This window comes from Sminthopsis crassicaudata, chromosome 3 (assembly GCF_048593235.1).
Source record: "Sminthopsis crassicaudata isolate SCR6 chromosome 3, ASM4859323v1, whole genome shotgun sequence".
Taxonomy (NCBI): domain Eukaryota; kingdom Metazoa; phylum Chordata; class Mammalia; order Dasyuromorphia; family Dasyuridae; genus Sminthopsis; species Sminthopsis crassicaudata.
Window position 1 is genome coordinate 148,609,872 of NC_133619.1, and position 20,649 is coordinate 148,630,520.

The 20,649-nt window shown below is 34.2% G+C and overlaps 1 protein-coding gene across 1 annotated transcript in view; it reads left to right on the forward strand.

The window, feature by feature from the left end:
- Nucleotides 1-830: 830 nt before the first annotated feature.
- The window catches only part of DNAJC3 (DnaJ heat shock protein family (Hsp40) member C3), a 90,141-nt gene continuing 70,322 nt past the window's right edge, over nt 831-20,649 (forward strand). Inside the window, exon 1 of the mRNA XM_074299371.1 lies at nt 831-1,127. The gene's annotated coding sequence lies outside the window, so the exon portion shown is untranslated. The remainder of the gene's footprint in view (nt 1,128-20,649) is intronic.

A 20,649-nucleotide genomic window follows, 5' to 3' on the forward strand; every position in this document is an offset into this window, starting at 1 on the left:
TTTAAGGTTTCATATCTCTTCAGATATATATTTAATGTTTCCTCTCCAATCTAGATAAGAGGAAGGTTCTAACATTCTCAGTTCTCCACCTTCACTTGCTTCCTTTGTATCGGTTCTTCCTTTCACACCCTGTTTTTATGAGATAATTGCCCCTTTTTATTTTTCCTACCCAATTTTGTGTTATAGAATTACCTCACCAATACACAAGTCAACCCTAAATTTATTTCAAACTACCTAAGTAATAATAACAGTTTTAAGAATACTCCTAATAATATTAAATAATTACTAATATAAATATTTTCATATATCACAAGTAACTCATTTGGCCTTAATCAATGTTTTGTCCATGCCTTTAATGATTTCCTTATATTCTTCTGGATTTTTTATATTGAATCCATTGAACTCTAGTCTTTTCATTTCAAATACCTGAGAGTCTTTAAGTTCATCAAATATCAATTTTTTTCCATTCAGGATTATACTCAACTTTGCTATATAAATTATTCTTGGATGCAACTCCAGTATCTTTCTTCCTCTTTGAAATATTTCCAAGACCTATGGTCTTTTCATGAAGAACCTGCTGGGTCTTGTAAAATTATGACTGATTTTCCTCAGTATTTAAATTGTATTTTGCTTGATGCTTGCAAGATTTTCTCTTGAGAATTTTGAAACTTGGCTATGACATTTACGTAAGTTTTCTTTCTAGGATCTTTTTAAGGTAGTTATCAATGGATTCTTTCTATTTCTACTTTGCCTTCTCATTCTAGAACTCCAGGGCAATTTTCTTTAATAATCTATTGTTATATAATATAGAGGGCTGAAACTCTAGAGGTAATGCACTGGGGTTGGATAACTAAGCACTTAAGGCTAATTACCCTTTGGACAATACTCTATTAGAATATTTGGAAAATGGCCCTTCCCACTATCCTGTGCTGGCCCAATCGTTTGGTGTATACAGAGAATTGTAGTAGGGACTAGGAGGTGGAGTAAGATTAGCCAGAGTCACTTCTGGCTAGAGACGAAGAGGTGAGGTTGTGGAGATCCTTCATCAATCCCCTTCACTTCTACTGCTAAAGACCAAGAATAAAGACCAAGGACTTTTGCTTATCCTGACTCTGGCTGATTCTAAGGTATCCAGGGTACTAATGCGGTCTTCAATAATATTATATCCAGATTAATTTTATGATCATAACTTTCAGGCAATCTGAAAATTCTTATGTTGTCGGTTCTTGATCTATTCTTTAGATCAGTTGTTTTTCTACTGAGATATTTCAAATCTCTTCCACTTTTTCTACTTTTGTTATATCTTGGTTGGAGGTGGAGCCAATATGGAGGAGTAAAAGCAGGGATTTGCCCAAACTTCCCCCCAAGTCCTTCGAAATACCTTTAAATAATGATTATACAAATTCTAGAGTGTTGGCAATCTAAAACATTCTTATGTTGTCTGTTCTTGACCTATTCTTTAGATCAGTTGTTTTTCTACTGAGATATTTCAGATCTCTTCCACTTTTTCTACTTTTATTATATCTTGGTTGGTGGTGGAGCCAATATGGAGGAGTAAAAGCAGGTATTTGCCCAGACTTCCCCCCAAGTGCCTCAAAATACCTTTAAATAATGACTATACAAATTTTAGAGTGTCAGAATCCACAAAAAGATGGAATGGAATAATTTTTCACCCAAAGATAACTTAGAAGTCAGCAGGAAAAGTTGGTTGTACCCTGGTGGTACTGAAGGACACAACAATATAGCTCTGGCCCCAGCAAACTAGAAGCAGATCTTGGGGCCTCTAAATCAATGGTAGTGACAACAGTTTCCAGATTTCTTAGCCCATAGACATCAAGGACAATTTGAAAGGTTGTCAGAGAAGGTTTGTCATACAAAAATGTGAGGGGAGCCCCAGCAAATCAGAAGATGAGTTTAGAAGCCACTAAATCAATAGCAACAACCATAGTAGCAGCAGAAACAATGGCCATCCCCCCTTCCTTCCCATTAGGACTTGGAGAATTGAGTCAGGAAAAACCTTGGAGCTCTGATCACCTTTACATACTATTGTGTCACAAAATCCTGGTGTATTATCTCAATCCTTGCTAGGATAATTCCCCCTCCATTTGAGTATTACCCTTTGCCTCGCTGTCTCCTGCCCTCAACCTTCTTGACTTGATTTAACTTGACCCCTATCCTGTCAAAATTAAGTTGTGATCCTTTCCTGAAATTATGGCTTGTCCACTCACCCAGTGTCCTCATCCCCCTTGTCTGCCTTTGTTTCCCTTATAAGATTATATATTCAGGTTATGTATTCTGTTTGCAAACCCTAGCTAGCTAAAGTCCTGTATAAGTTTCCTGCCTCATTTCCTCAGAGCTGGAATGATTTGGACATGAGTCCCATCTGGTAGGCTAGCCTAAAACTCTCCACATTAAAAGATTAAAAACCAATCTCTGTCTTGCCTCAGTTTCTCTGATATTACAATCAGAAAGTAATTAGCCTTAAGTGCTCTGCTGTCCGATTCAGAGTTTCAGCTTTCTACACATGATCTAGGCATAAAGAATGAGATTATAATAAGTTAGAAGAACATAGAATAGTTTACCTCTCAGACTTGTGGAGGAGGAAGGAATTTGTAACTAAAGAAGAACTAGAGATCATTATTGATCACCAAATAGAAAATTTTGATTATATTAAGTTAAAAAGTTTTTGTACAAACAAAACTAATGCAGACAAGATTAGAAGGGAAGCAATAAACTGGGAAAATATTTTTACAGTCAAAGGTTCTGATAAAGCCCTCATTTCCAAAATATATAGAGAATTGACTCAAATTTATAAGAAATCAAGCCATTTTCCAATTGAAAAATGGTCAAAGGATATGGACAGACAATTTTCAGATGAAGAAATTGAAACTATTTCTAGTTATATGAAAATCACTATTGATCAGAGAAATGCAAATTAGGACAACTCTGAGATATCACACCTCTCAGATTGGCTAAGATGACGGAAAAGATATTGACAAATGTTGGAGGGGATGTGGGAAAACTGGGATACTGATATATTGTTGTTGGAATTGTGAATGTATCCAACCATTCTGGAGAGCAATTTGGAACTATGCTCAAAAAGTTGTGAAACTGGGAATGTTATGGAATATTATTGTTCTGTAAGAAATAACCAGCAGGATGATTTCAGAGAGGCCTGTAGAGACTTACATGAACTGATGCTAAGTGAAATGAACAGAACTAGGAGATCATTATGCACTTCACAACTATACTATATGATGATCAATTCTGACGGACGTGGCTTTCTTCAACAATGAGATGATTCAAACCATTCCATGTTCAGTAATGAAGAGAATCAGCTACACCCAGAAAGAGAACTGTGGGAAATGAGTATAGATCACAACTTAGCATTTCCACTCCTTCTGTTATTGTTTGCTTGCATTTTTGTTTTCCTTCTCAGGTTTTTCTACCTTCTTTCTAAATCCAACTTTTCTTGTGCAGCAAGATAATTGTATAAATATATATACATATATTGTATTTAACACATACTTTAACATATTTAACATGTATTGGACTACCTGCCATCTAGGGGTGGGGGAGAGGAGGGGAAAAGTTGGAAAGAAGGTTTTGCAAGAGTCTGTTTTGAAAAATTCCCATGCATATGTTTTGTAAATAAGAAGCTATAATAATAATTTTTTAAAAAGAAAATATCAATATCGATCAATTGGTTCTTAGGAAAGATCTTCACATTCAAGTAATGAGCTAAAACTTAGAGGCTTAATAAGCTAAAACTAAGTGACTTGGAGCACCCTCTTTTCTTCCTTTTATATTAAAAAATGTCACTGTGAAAGCAGAAAGGAATCACAAAGAACCAAAGACCATTTTATATTTTATCTGTTTCATGGGTCCCTATAGATAAAAAAATTCATCATTTAGTGGCCATATTTCTGACAATTACAATTTTATTTGTTCAGTTTTGTGGATGGTTATTAACTTTATAATAAAATGTTTAATAGGAATCTGACTGATGAGTTGGTTACATTATCTCCTAAAGCTGATTGAACCAACTCTTGGGAAATTACTGGGAGATGAACCATTCTAAGTAATTAAGAAGGTTTCCCCTAATGAAATATCCAGTGCATTTAAATAAAAATTGTTCTTTAAAAGGTATTCAGTAATAAACTCCTCTGTACCTCCCTGGATTTGCTATCTTACTGAGATGGACATTTTTCCAAAGGTACCATTCTCTCATCCTGGCAACTCTTATCCATGTTCTTACATCAATCCTTCCCAATGTGTGGCCTTATTCTCGCTCTCTTAATATTGTAAGAATATTCAAAGAGCACATGTAGACCACTGACAAAGCTTTCTTGCTACATGATCTATATATTCATTTTCTGATATCCATTATACAATTTCTGTGTGAGGGTTTATTGGTAAAATTCTGTAGCCTATTTATACTGTCTTGGGAAAGTCAGTGTTACTTTTCAGTATGATATTTACACTTCAGAAATCATCAAAAGCTATAAATCAAGGCTTGAATTTCTGTTTTGTTGACTGTTTTGACTTTAAAAAAAGGAATGGAGACAAGGTTAATAATGTGTGTATCACTCAATGAGTCAATAATTTTTAATTGTTAAGCACTGCTTTGCTCCAGGCATGGTGCTACACATTAATACAAAATCAAGTTGAGAGAAAAAAAATTCCTATCCATAAGAGACTTACATTTTAATAGGGAAAGACATCTATAAAAGGGAGTTCAAAAAATAAAAGGAGTGAAAGTACCTGCTTCAGAGACCTGGTAGAGAACGTTGAGTCCAGACTAAAGAAGAATATGGAAGTTCTGGGAAGAGCATCCAATCAGAGGGAGATTGAATGCTTCTTAATTGCTCTTTTTGTGAGCCATAACTTTAAATCCTCAAATGTGACTGCAGAAACTGATAGCTTCTTCACAATAGTCACTATATGTCTATCAAGACCTTTACAAAATGAGATAATCAAGTTTTCCATGAATGATTTTTTTTAATGCACAACAACTATACCACACTCTTCAAGAATAACTTGTAAACAATCTTCCCACTTATCTGCAACTTTCTTTTGTCTTCTAATTTTATTTATTGTGAGAATGTGAAGAAAGAGAGCATCCATCTCCTCTAACAGTGTATTCATTACTGGTTACTGGACAGATCTCACATTTAGGGTATCAATGGCTAAACTAAGCTGGATGATGGTCCCAAAACTGTGTGATTTTTACTAGCTTCTATCTTCTTGCATGCTGTTTGAAAGTGGGGCATTTCTGCATTTTTTCTTTGTTTTATGGACAAGGAATTCACGAAAAAGTGACTAATTTTACAATACTTAATGAGGCAGAGCTTTAAAAGCAGGCATAGTCTACTTGTTAGGATTACATTCAAAATCTTTTCAGGATGGCAGAAGGTATCAGAAGTTGTGCTCCAATTTGGAACTATGCCCAAAAAGTTATCAAACTGTGCATACCCTTTGATCCAGCATTGCTGCTATTGGGCTTATATCCCAAAGAAATACTAAAGAGCGGAAAGAGACCTGTATGTGCCAAAATGTTTGTGGCAGCTCTTTTTGTAGTAGCTAGAAACTGGAAGATGAATGGATGTCCATCAATTGGAGAATGGTTGGGTAAATTGTGGTATATGAATGTTATGGAATATTATTGCTCTATAAGAAATGACCAGCAGGAGGAATACAGAGAGGCTTGGAGAGACTTACATCAACTGATGCTGAGTGAAATGAATAGAACCAGAAGATTGCCGTACACTTAATGTTGTATGAAGATGTATTCTTATGGAAGTGGGTATCTTCAACATAAAGAAGATCCAACTCACTCCCAGTTGATCAATGATGGACAGAAATAACTACACTCAGAGAAGGAACACTGGGAAGTGAATGTAAATTGTTAGCACTACTGTCTATCTACCCAGGTTACTTATACCTTCAGAATCTAATACTTAATGTGCAACAAGAAAATGGTATTTACACACATATATTGTATCTAGGTTATATTGTAACATATGTAAAATGTATGGGATTGCCTGTCATCAAGGGGAGGGAGTAGAGGAAGGGAGGGGATAATTTGGAAAAATGAATACAAGGGATAATATTATAAAAAAATTACTCATGCATGTATACTGTGAAAAAAATTATAAAAAAAAAAAAAAGAAAGAAAATCATCCAAAAACCTGCTGGAAATAATTAACAAATTTGCAAATTAACAAAGTTGCAGAATATAAAATAAACCTATACAAATCATCAGCATTTTTATATATTGCTGACAAAGCCTATCAGCAAAAGATAGAAATTCCATTTAAAATAATTCTAAACAAAATAAAATACATGTCATCTGCCAAGACAAATCAAAGAACTATATGAACACAATTACAAAACACTTCTCACATAAATAAAGTTAGATCCAAACAACTGGAAAAATATCAATTGCTCATGGGTAGACCGAGCCAATAAAAATGATAATTCTGCCAAAAAAAAAAAAAAAGTTTTGCTCCATTGATAATGGCTTCAATAAACAGGGGGAAATTCTATTTTTAATTTGATTTTTACCAAATGATTATGGGGAGTGGAAATAATGGAAAACTTGGGGGAAAGAGATCATTCCATATTTCATGTGTTAAAAAAGAATAGGAAAGTCAGGAATAGTCCACTTTGGAACCTACACTTTGGAAGGAAAAATTTAAAAGTTTTCAGGGAAGGATAGGTAGAATTTCTACCAGGAAAAGTCATTGCAAGAGGGATTCAATTCTAATGAGAAGAGAAAAAAGGAACTGTTTAAAGAGCCTAATATGAATGTAGAGAGGACTTAGCATCTAACTTAAATTTTTAAAAAATTCATAGAGAAAATCAAATTAAGATTTGATCATTGAAAATGAATCCAAAAGTGTGACAAACTTTTATAAGAATAGTGTGAAGAGTGCTAAGAATCAAAATAAGTTGATATCTGAAAAAAAAACTTAGGATAAGAAAAAAATGGTTTATTTTTCTCAAAAAAAAAAAAAAACTATTTTGAAGGAAAACAAGAGGATCAAAAGAAAGTAGAAGTGAAGTGCAAATTAAGACAACTCTGAGAAGATACCACAACACACCTGTCAGATTGGCTAAGATGACAGGAAAAAATAATAATGAATGTTGGAGGGGATGAGGGAAAATTGGGACACTAAGGCATTGTTTGTGGAGTTTTGAACAAATCCAATTATTCTGGAGAGCAATCTGGAATTATTCCCCAAAAGTTATCAAACTATGCATACCCTTTTATCCAGCAGTGCTACTACTGGGCTTATATCCCAAAGAAATACTAAAGAAGGGAAAGGGACTTATATTTGCCAAAATGTTTGTGGCAGCCCTTTTTGTAGTGATGAGAAACTGGAAAATGAATAGATGCCCATCAACTGGAGAATGGTTGAGTAAATTGTGGTATATGAATGTTATGGAATACTATTGTTCTGTAAGAAATAACCAGCAGGATGAATACAGAGAGGTTTGGAGAGACTTACATGAACTGATACTGAGTGAAATGAGCAGAACCAGGAGATCATTATACACTTCAACAATAATACTGTATGAAGATGTATTCTGATAGAAATGGATATCTTCGACAAAAAGAAGATCTAATTCAGTTCCAATTGATCAATGATGGACAGAATCAGCTATACCCAGAGAAGGAACACTGGGAAATGAGTGTGAACTGTTTGCATTTTTGTTTTTATTTCCAGTTATTTTTACCTTCTGAATCCAATTCTTCTTGTGCAGCAAGAGAACTGTACAGTTCTGTACACATATATTTCATCTAGGATATATTATAACATATTTAACACATATAAGACTGCCTGCCATCTAGGGGAGTGGGTGAAGGAAGGGAAGGGAAAACTTGAACAGAAATGAGTGCAAGGGTAAAAAATTACTTATGCACATGTTCTGTCAATAAAAAGTTACAATAATAAAAAAAATAAAAACATGAAAGAGTAGGCATGATGGTTGGGGAAGGAGAGAAAAATGATAATGGACAATTAAGAGAAGTTAGAATTTCTCAACTTTTACTTTTTTTTTCTTTATTAAGGAAAATAGTCTTTGGACTGGCAAAGGTAGAATATAAATGATTAATTAGGGAATTGATATCAAAAATAAGTAATGAAAGAGTAAGAAAGCTCCTACCTGGTCCAAATGAACTACATTTTATAATAATGAAAGAAATCCAGTGATTCCAGAGCCACTTTCAATAATCTCTGCCGCATCATAGAGAAAGAGAGTTGTCTTATACAGTGTAAGGGTAAATAATGCCATATAGTATCCCATAGTGACTATGTAGCAGAGACAGAACATGAAGTCAGGTCTTGGTTCCAAGAACAGCTAATTATCCCCTTTAATGCTGTCTTTATAAAAATCTGATAGGGAATAAATATAGAGAAATGATTATAAACATATTAGATCAAGAGCTATTGACCAATAGATAAAAGTATGTGAATAAGATATTTTCAAATAAATAAATGGAAACTTCCAACAAATATATGAAAAATCCATTGACTAGAAATAGACATAGATTTCAAAGAAGTAGAAAACAGTGAGAAAGGAAATATTTATAGTAGTATTTTTGTTGTAGCAAAGAATGAGAAAAAGAATGAATGGCTGGTACTACTACTGGGCTTATACCCCAAGGAACTACTAGAGAAGGGAAAGGGTCCTGTATGTGCCAAAATGTTTGTGGCTGCCCTTTTCATAGTGGCTAGAAGCTGGAAGATGAATGGATGTCCATCAATTGGAGAATGGTTGGGTAAATTATGGTATATGAATGTTATGGAATATTATTTTTCTATAAGAAATGACCAACAGGAGAAATACAGAGAGGCTTGGAGAGACTTACATCAACTGATGCTGAGTGAAAGGAGCAGAACCAGAAGATCATTATACACTTCAACAATGATACTGTACAAGGATGTATGCTGATGGAAGTGGATTTCTTCAACATAGAGAAGAGCTAATCCAATTCCAATTGATTAATGATGGACAGAACCAGCTACATCCAGAAAAGGAACACTGGGAAATGAATGTAAACTGTTATTTTTACCTTCTGAATCCAATTCTTCCTGTGCAACAAAAAATTCGGTTCTACACACATATATTGTATCTAGAATATACTGTAATATATTTAACATATATAAGACTGCTTGCCATCTGGGGGAGGGGGTTGGGGGAGCAAGGGAAAAAATCTGAATAGAAGTAAGTGCAAGGGATAATGTTGTAAAAAATTACCCATGCATATGTACTGTCAAAAAAATGTTATAATTATAAAATAAAATAAAAATGATTGTCTTAAAAAAATAAAATAAAAAAAAAGAATGAATGGCTGGATAAATTGAGGTGCAAAAATGTAATGGAATATTATTTTGCTTTAAGAAATATGAAGAATGACAAAGTCAGAGAAATCTGGGAGGACTTGCATGAACTGATGCAAAATGAAATTAGTAAAAGCTATCTTTATGATGGACACAGTGATATAAAAGAAAACAAATTTGAAAGACTTCAGAGCTCATCAGTCCTGTGACTAAACATAACTTCAGAAGCTTAATTGTGAAAGACTACCTCTTATCCCTTGGAATAGAGGTGATGGGCAATACATATTGAATAAGATGTACATTTTTTGACATGGCCAATGCCTTGATTTCTTTTACTTAACTAAAGTGCTGCAAGAGAGGACTTCTGTGGCAGTGATGAGGGAGTGGGGATAGAAAGGGATACTGATAGAGTTGCAAAAAAAAAAAAAAAAAAAAAAGGAGCAACAATAAAATATTAAAAACACAGAAGAAAATAGAAAGTTCAGAAAAAGAACAAGTAGAATGATTTTACTACAGTGCTCAATGCAACATATGTTTAGTCCATCAAAATAGTCAATGACTATAGTAATCTAGTGTTTGACAAACTCAAAGATCCTAGCTTTGGGGGAAAAAACTCACTATTTGACAAAAACTGCTAGGAAAACTGGAAACTAGTATGGCAAAAAGTAGGCATTGACCCACACCTAACATTGTATACCAAGATAAAATCGAAATGGGTTCATGATTGAGACATAAAGAGTGATATTATAAGCAAATTACAAGAACAAAGGATAGTTTCCCTTTCAGATCTGTGGAGATCTGTGGAGGAATTTATGGCCAAAGAAGAACTGAAGTTCATTACTGAACACACAGTAGATAATTTTGATTACATTAAGTTAAAAAGTTTTTGTACAAACAAAACTAACGGACACAATATTAGAAAGGAAACAATAGACTGGGAAAACATTTTTATGTTCAAGGATTATGATAAAAGAGGTATCCTTTATGATATAAAGGTTTATCCTAGCTGTTTCAACCTGGAAATCTCTTCTGCTCGGTGAAAGAACTGATCTAACAGGCTTGTATTAGTATTGACTCTCGATAACATATAAAAAAACAAAACAAAACAAATAAAACCACCATTGACAGCCTATGATATTGGTTATAAGATAAAATTATTGGATGACATCAGAAGTATGGGACTGGAGAGACTGGGAAATTGATAAATGCCATGAATAAAGGCTCACATCATTATTTTATTGATTATCTTTTATAATTAATAATTTGATATGCAATTAACATTGATAAAATGTTAATAATGTAGGTTAAAAGTATGTTTTGTTTTTTCAGAGATCTGATAATTAAACATTTACCAGCATACCTCTGGTTAGATCACATATAAAGCCTTTCCAACTCTTAAATCCTACAATTTTTATCATTAAATCAGAGGCTATAATCCTCAGACTGAACTAAAACAAGAAGTTTTTCGATAATCTTTATGAAAAAGGTATTTCCCCCCTCATCTACTCAGTTTTCAGTAATTATGTCTCAGTCACAGATGGGAGGGGAACTGTATTTTTATTCTAATATGCACATCTTAATAGGCAGCAAGGATAGTGAATATTGTTAACACTTTGGATTAGGAAGACCTGGTTTCAAGTCCCACCTCTGATACCCATAGGCTATCTGATCCTGGGCAATTAGCATCACTTCTTAGTGCTCTAAGTATTTCTTCAAGAATACAAATTACAGAGCCTGTGAAAATCTGCATAGGTTTCCCATAAAGTATTCCCAGAGTAATGAATCACATATATAAATATAGAAAAAATAAATATGTGTTATATATATATAACATTATATATTATATATATAATATATAAAATATATAGAATATATAAAAATTATAATATAATACATAAACTATTAATATTATATAAAATATTAATATTAAATTAAATATAATATAATATATATATATAAATTATATAAAATATATAACATATATATTATATATAACATATTTATTATATAACATATAACATTACATATAACATATATATTATATAATGCACACACATATATATAAATATATATATATTCTTAAATATTAAATATTATATATATTCTTATATATATTATATATATTCTTAAATATTAAATATTACATATATAAATATATATATTCTTAAGTATTAAATATATCTAAAATATTCTTAAACAAGACGTAGACCAAGTGATCCACTACTTCACTAATTTTCCTTTTGACCATACTATTGGTTCATTAGAGTTCAAATCAATGCTTAATATCTGAAGGTATAGGGAGGCAGCACATTGTCTTGAAAAAATGTGTTAATCCCTGAGGCTGAGACGCTAGTCCCTATTTCACTATTTATTTGTCATATAAAATTGGCTAAATAATTTCTCCTCTCTGGCTTCCATTTTCTAATCCACAAAATGAGGAGTTTGAACTAAATGATCAGAGGAAATGTATGATGCAGAAGATAATTGATACAGAAAATGAGTTTAAGATTCTGAGGAACTAGAAGGCTATCAATCTCTGAACTGGAATTTAGTTTAGAAACCAAAGAAGTGACAAGTCTGGTGCATAAAAATTACTGATCGTCAGTCATCCCCATTTCAATGTACAAGGATTCTGTTTTGATGATTTCACTTAATTATAATTTAATGATGCTATAATTTATTTTGGCCTTTAGTGACCCCTGGTGGCAAATGATACTTATTAAAAGAAAACCAACTTATTAAGCAGCTTCTTCATATCCATATTAAGGCATATAATACTTTCAAAAGATAAATATACCTTTACTGGATCTCAATTCTAGGGCCTTTTTGGAATTGTTTTGAGTTTATAAATGAAAAAAATCAGAAATTTTTAGCTTATGAGGAAAGATATGGTATCAATTTTTAAAAATGTTTTTTATAGTATCTAGACAAATTATGTATCTAGACAAATATGTGGATCTTCTAAATTTCAAAAATAATACTTCAGACATTTCCTAGTATGTGAGCCTAGACAAGTCCATTTAACCTCTTAACCTAGTTGCCTTAAGGAAATCTCTAAGATTTTTAGATAGAGATAATTTCTGGATCTGTTATCACTGGAGAAAAGGGAAGATCAGTTCATCAGGAGTACTCTATACCAATTAAATGACAGTTCTAGATTTTAAAAAACCCTTATGTTCAATTATTTACTATTTTTTATTAATAAATGAATAAGTCATATCATAGATAATCTGAGTCACCAATTCTCAGAATTTGCCTACAGAGAAATCCAATGGGCAATTGTTTCTTTGCTCTTTGGGCCAAGAATCTTGTCACTGAACCAGTAATTCAGATTCAGATAAGTATATCTAGTTATATTTTATAGTTTATATAATTTTATTCTGCCTCATTTTATTTTTTCTTCTTTGACACATGCTTTATTTGGACTTGGAAATAACTAATCTTATAACTATACACTTACCCTCTTCCCTGTACATATTATTCCAACTCTCATCACCATGACTGCTTAGGCCCCCATGTTGGAACACTCTTGTTCCTTTAATCACTTCTCTTATAAAGAATTATTTGCTTCTTTCAAAGCTGAGGTCCCACCTCACTCCCCTACCATTCACATTGCCCCACACCCATGCCCCAAGTCATTAGTATTTACCTCAACCCACAAATGACTTTGTATTTATTTTGTATATTTTATATACACATATCTGTGTATGTACACATACACACACACACACACACACACACACACACACACACACACACACACTCTTGAATCAGAAAAAGCTTGCAGACTAGGCTGTTTGCTGCCAGATATTAAAGCAGTCAAGTGCTTTTCTATTCCCAAACTCTTAAATCTTCTGCTAGCACAGTCAATCTCATGGTTTGAGACCCTATCCTGTCGACTCGGATCCCCAACCCCAGAGAGGGCACCCCAATCCAGAGTCATTCATAGCACCCCTGCTTTGTCCTGTTTATCAGGACTTCCTTCTGGCTTCCTAGGGGGCACCCCTTAACCTTGGATCACTAAACCTTGATAATCCCAGAGTCCCTTTCAGCCTAAGGACAGCCCAAGAACACAGGCAGTGCTCTGGGGAAAACAGCTTTGATCTCTAGACTTTCTTCTTCTCCTTTACCTCTGGATGCACACAAGTTATCTAACTAGCCACTTCATTTGCCTTTGGGCTTCTTCTTAGGAGACATGCTTCTGTTTGTATTTGGATGCTTCTCTTCAAGCCCATACTTCACAGAGGGAGAGGCTGAGGGTCTGATCTCAAGGATGGTCAGAGAAAACCCAACAGAATGCCTAGCTTGAATCAGATGGCCCCAGCCATCTCAATGAGAAGTCACAGATTCTGGATGAGCCCCTATAAACTTTGTGGGACAGGTGCTAGCTAGATTCCCTTACCCAAAATGACTACCCAGATGTATCTTCAGATATAAACAGGAAGCATTTATTCGGTCCTTGCAAGGAGAGTCTGCTGAGCAGACACAGCCTTTCAGCTACCATCTTCCAGCACTGTGGCTGGCAAGCTGGAAATAATAAATTGGTTAAATAGCCAAAGACTTGGGTTCATTAGATGGACTGAAAAGGAAGTAATCATTGATTAATGGCCAGGAATGCTGTCTTCTTACTGTGGGACATGTAACTTCCTGAAGCTTAGACTAGGGTCTGACCTTTTCTGCCCTACAGCCTTCTGAAAATAGGGATTTCGTGAATTCTTGAGACTTAGGCTAGACCACTCCATTCTCATAGGCATTTTGAGAAATCTTCACTCATTCAGTGGGTTGGTTGGGTGTGGAGGGAGAAGTGCATTTTAGTAGCAATCTGCTATTGCAAAGGCACCTGAGAGAGAGATGAAGCATCTGTTGTGTGTGAGGGAAAGCAAAGTTAGTTTGGCTTGATTATAAAGAGTGGCAAAAACAGTATATGAAGGGACTAGAAGATACTGAAGGATCAGGATGGACTTTAAAAGCTGAGTAGTTTCTGTTTTATCCTAGAGGTAACAAAGAAACACTGTTTATTGAGTGGGGAAGTGAAATGCTACACTTTTCACTTAAGGGAGTTGACTTCGAAGCTGTGTGGAGGACAGATTGGAGTGGAGAGAGAGACTTGAGGCAGGGAGAACAATTGGGAGGCCATTTTAATAGTCTTGGTAGATATGACAAAGGCCTGAATGGGAATGTTGGCTTTTGAGTGTAGTAGGAGAGAGTACAAAACTGGAACAGTGGTGAGATATTAGTGATGCACAGAGTCAGTCATCCTGTCATCTGCTCCAGTTCTCACTGTTGAAAGCAAAGCTAATAATAGTTTCTTGACTTGCTTTTATGCTAATGTCATCCTTCAAAAAGTGAAAGAACCAACAAGGTGTAATTCCATTTTGAATCTAATTCTCAGTAGCAGAAAGGAAGTAGTTGATGGAGTGGAAATAATTTTAAGAGGAGGTGTCCATTCCTTCCTAAACTTTGTGACAAAGAAGACATGTACTTTAGATGTGGGAAAGCAGATTTCAAAGAGATCAGAGGCAGGATTGATGGAATTTTTTTTTTTATTATATATATATATATATTTTATAATATTATCCCTTGTATTCATTTTTCCAATTTACCCCCCCTCCCTCTATTCCCTCCCCCCGACGACAGGCAATACCATACATTTTACATGTGTTACAATATAGTCTAGGTACAATACATGTGTGCGAATATCACTTTCTTGTTGCACAATAAACATTAGAATCCGAAGGTACATGCAACCTGGGCAGACAGATATTAGTGCTAACAATTTTCATTCCCCTCCCAGTGTTTCTTCTCTGGGTGCAGCTACCTCTGTCCATCATTGATCAACTGGAAGTGAGTTGGATCTTCTTTATGTTGAAGATTTCCACTTCCATCAGAATACATCCTCATACAGTATTGTTGTTGAAGTGTACAGTGATCTTCTGGTTCTGCTCATTTCACTCAGCATCAGTTGATTTAAGTCTCTCCAGGCCTCTCTATATTCCTCCTGCTGGTCATTTCTTACCGAGCAATAATATTCCATAACCTTCATATACCACAATTTACCCAACCATTCTCCAACTGATGGACATCCATTCATCTTCCAGTTTCTAGCTACAACAAAAAGAGCTGCCACAAACATTTTGGCACATATATGTCTCTTTCCGCTCTTTAGTATTTCTTTGGGATATAATCCCAGTAGTAGCGCTGCTGGGTCAAAGGGTATGCACAGTTTGATAACTTTTTGGGCATAATTCCAGATTGCTCTCCAGAATGGCTGGATTCTTTCACAACTCCACCAGCAATGTATTAGTGTCCCAGTTTCCCCACATCCCCTCCAACATTTGTCATTATTTGTTCCTGTCATCTTAGCCAATCTGACAGGTGTGTAGTGGTATCTCAGAGTGGTCTTAATTTGCATTTCTCTGATCAGTAGTGATTTGGAACACTCTTTCATGTGAGTGGATATAGTTTCAATTTCTTCCTCTGAGAATTGTCTGTTCATATCCTTTGACCATTTATCAATTGGAGAATGGTTCGGTTTCTTATAAATTTGGGTCAGTTCTCTATATATTTTGGAAATGAGACCTTTGTCAGAACCTTTGTTTTTAAAAATATTTTCCCAATTTGTTACTTCCCTTCTAATCTTGTTTGCATTAGTATTATTTGTACAGAAACTTTTTAGTTTGATGTAATCAAAATCTTCTATTTTGTGATCAATAATGATCTCTAGTTCTCCTCTGGTCATAAATTCCTTCCTCCTCCACAAGTCTGAGAGGTAGATTATCCTCTGTTCCTCTAATCTATTTATTATCTCCCTCTTTATGCCTAAATCATGGACCCATTTTGATCTTATCTTGGTATATGGTGTTAAGTGTGGATCCATATCTAATTTCTGCCATACTAATTTCCAGTTTTCCCAACAGTTTTTTCCGAATAATGAATTTTTATCCCTAATGTTGGAATCTTTGGGTTTGTCAAAGATTAGATTGCTATAGATGTACCCTTTTTTGTCCTTTGTATCTAATCTGTTCCACTGATCTACCGGTCTATTTCGTAGCCAATACCAAATGGTTTTGGTGACTGCTGCTATATAATATAGCTTTAGATCAGGTACACTTAGACCACCTTCCTCTGAGTTTTTTTTCATTAGTTCCCTTGCAATTCTTGACCTTTTATTCTTCCATATGAATTTTGTTGTTATTTTTTCTAGGTCATTAAAATAGTTTCTTGGGAGTCTGATTGGTATAGCACTAAATAAATAGATTAGTTTGGGGAGTATTGTCATCTTTATTATATTCGCTCGGCCTATCCAAGAGCACTGAATGTCTTTCCAATTATTTAAATCTGATTTTATTTTTGTGGCAAGTGTTTTGTAATTTTTCTCATATAATTCCTGACTTTTCTTTGGTAGATGGATTCCCAAATATTTTATACTCTCAACATTTGTTTGGAATGGAATTTCTCTTTGTATCTCTTGCTGTTGCATTTTGTTAGTGATATATAAAAATGCCGAGGATTTATGTGGATTTATTTTGTATCCTGCCACTTTGCTGAAATTTTGAATTATTTCTAGTAGCTTTTTAGCAGAGTCTTTGGGGTTCTCTAAGTATACCATCATGTCATCTGCAAAAAGTGATAGTTTGATTTCCTCATTTCCTACTCTAATTCCTTGAATCTCTTTCTCGGCTCTTATTGCCGAGGCTACGTTTCTAGTATTTTGAATAGTAATTTGTAATTTGTAATAATAGTAATAGTAATTTGAAACTACTATTCTAGTAGTTTCTAGTATATTGAATAGTAATGGTGATAGTGGGCAACCTTGTTTCACTCCTGATCTTACTGGGAAAGGTTGCAGTTTATTTCTATTGCATATTATGCTTACTGACGGTCTTAAATATATACTCCTGATTATTCTAAGGAATAATCCATTTATTCCTATACTCTCAAGAGTTTTTAGTAGGAATGGATGTTGGATTTTGGCAAATGCTTTTTCTGCATCTATTGAGATGATCATATGGTTCTTATTAATTTGATTATTAATATGGTCAATTATATTAATAGTTTTCCTAATATTAAACCAGCCCTGCATTCCTGGAATAAATCCTACTTGATCATAGTGTATTATCTTGGAGATGATTTTCTGAAGTCTTTTTGCTAATATCTTATTTAAGATTTTAGCATCAATATTCATTAAGGAGATTGGTCTATAATTTTCTTTCTCAGTTTTCGATCTACCAGGTTTAGGTATCAGTACCATGTCTGTGTCATAAAAGGAGTTTGGTAGGACTCCTTCATCCCCTATTTTTTCAAATAATTTATATAACATTGGGGCTAATTGTTCTTTAAATGTTTGGTAGAATTCACATGTGAATCCATCTGGCCCTGGGGATTTTTTCCTGGGGAGTTGATTAATAGCTTGTTCTATTTCTTTTTCTGAAATGGGACTATTTAAGCAATTTATCTCCTCCTCTGTTAATCTAGGGAGCCTATATTTTTGGAGAAAGTCATCCATTTCACTTAAGTTATCAAATTTATTGGCATAAAGTTGGGCAAAGTAACTCCTTATTATTTCTCTAATTTCCTCTTCATTGGTGGAAAGATCCCCCTTTTCATTTGTAAGACTATCAATTTGATTTTCCTCTTTCTTTTTTTTGATCAAATTTACCAAAGGTTTATCTATTTTATTGGCTTTTTCATAAAACCAACTCTTGGTTTTATTTATTAATTCAATAGTTTTTTTACTTTCAATTTTATTGATTTCTCCTTTTAATTTTTGTATTTCGAGTTTAATTTTTGGTTGGGGGTTGATGGAATTTTTATGACTAAAATTTTTCCTTTTCTGAAGTTTCTTACTTGTTGACTTCATTAGTTCTAATTGGTTTAATTATCATGTGACTAAGTGGATAACTCCCAGGCCTATATATATCTAGCTCTAATCTCTCTTGAACTTTGAGAAGATTTATCTTCAGCTACTTATTATACTTTTCAAACTGGGTGTTCCATAGCTATTTCAAACACAAAATGTTGCAAAGCAAAACTCATAATATACTACTCAAAATATCCTCTTTTAAACTTCCCTCTTCTTTTCATTCTCTCATGTTTATAAGCTGGTGTTGTCTTTGGCTCTTTCATCCCACATATTCAATCAGTTGACAAATTTTGTCATTTCTATTTTCATATTATTTCTAACAGTCAACTCCTCATTATATAGTTACTCATATAGTTACTTGAGCTCAGCCCTTACACCTCTCTTGTGGACTATTGAAGAGAACTCCTAATTTGGTTTCTCTGCTTAAAATTACTTCCCTATTTCAATCTGTTCTCCACACAGTTTCCAAAGTGGTCTTTCTTTGATTAAAGAATGATGATTTCACGCCCCTATTCATTAAACTTCAGTAATTCCCTATTGCTGTTACCATAAAATAGAAATTTCTGTTTGACTTTTAAAGCCCTTTATAACCTATTATCAATCTATTTTACCAGATTTATTACACATTCTTTTTCTTCAGATTTTCTAAAATATAGAGAAAATGGCCTTCTTACCTTATCTCACAAATGTCATCCCCCTCTCCATACCTTTGCATTTGTCCCTGAAGCCTGAAGCCTAAAGCTTCCTCCTTCTTTTCTCTGCTTCTTATAATTTCTTGCTTCTTTCAAGTGTCATCTAAAGTTTTTGATTCCTCTACCTGCTATTTCCCTCCCCAAACTAGCTTGTATTTTGTACATTCTTCAAAATAAATATATTGTCTTTCCCAATAGAATGTAAACTCCCTAAGACAGAGAATGTTTCATTGTTGATTTTATATCCTTGATACCTAGCATAATTCCTGGCACAAACAGTAAGAGATTACTGCTTATTGATTTACTATAACAACACAGGAGGGATAGGAAGCTCTCAAGAATGAAATTATGAAGACACAAAGATAAACAGTTCTTTTTAAAATAGCTTTTTTATTTTTCAAAATACATGCAAAGATAGTTTTCAGCATTCACCCTTGCAAAACGTCATGTTCCAAATTTTTCTCCCTCTCTCCCCACCTCCCAAAGACAGCAAGCATATAAGTTAGGCATATACATTTCTTCTAAACACATCTGTGTTGTGGCTGTCTTCAAGAACTCAAAGCATATGAGCCCTTTGATCTCAGAGGCGAGATGAATGAGGCAGGAGAATCATAGAGTATGAAAAGAGCTATAGTTTATTATGCCTTACAGCCTTGTTGATATACATTTTTGCAAGTGAACAGTGCATGAACAGTATACAATCCCCAATCACCATTCAGAAAAACACTTTGTGGGCTTGGTGTATGCATGGTATCTGCCAATGGGAGAAGAGCCAATCCAGCAATTCAGCAACTCACTCACAGGAGAGAGGCCCTGTTCAGGCATCCTTGCTTACGTAGCCACTGGATGTGACCCTCTGGCTTACCATTTCCATGATCACAAATCATTGTTCCTTACTCAACAAGAACATTTCTGCAATGTGACAGAAAACTTATTGTGCATCAAAAGACGAGGTGGCCCTGGTACTCCCTCTCATCATAACTTAGCACATCTCCATATTTATCAGACTACACAAGAAAAATCTGATCAAAAAAAGAAAAAAAAAAGAGAAAGAAAAAAACAAACAAGTAAACAACAAAGATGAAAATACTATTTTGTGATCCACATTCAGTCCCCACAGTCCTCTCTCTGGATGAATATGGCTCTCTTCATCACAAGTCTACTGGAATTGGCTTGAAATACCTCATTGATAAATAATTCTTATTAGGAAAAAAGAGGACTTGTCTATAGACCTCACTTGGAATGCATAGGGAATTCATCAAACAACTCAAGGTTTAAACACATATATAAAAGAAGAAATGGAATACACTTAACAGCATTAATATGAACATATCATTTGTCTTGTAAAAACAGTATCAGTAATACTAAAGCTTTGAATGAGCTGGGGCTGGTGAACAAAAGACAACAAAGGATTGGTGTTTTTATTTTATTTTGTTTTTTTAATTAGTTAGGGAAAAAATAATTCATGAATAGAACTGCTTATTAGGGACAAAAGAAAGATGGTAGTTGCTCCCTTATTTTGCTTGTTTTCTTGACTACTGGAAATGGCCCTTTCTCTCTCTCTCTCTCTTATTATTATTATTATAGCTTTTTATTTACAAGATATATGCATGGGTAATTTTATAGCACTGACAATTGCCAAGCCTTTTGTTCTAATTTTTCCTCTCCTCCCCACCCCTCTCCCCCAGATGGCAGGTTGACCAATACATATTATATATGTTAAAGTATAAATTAAATACAATAT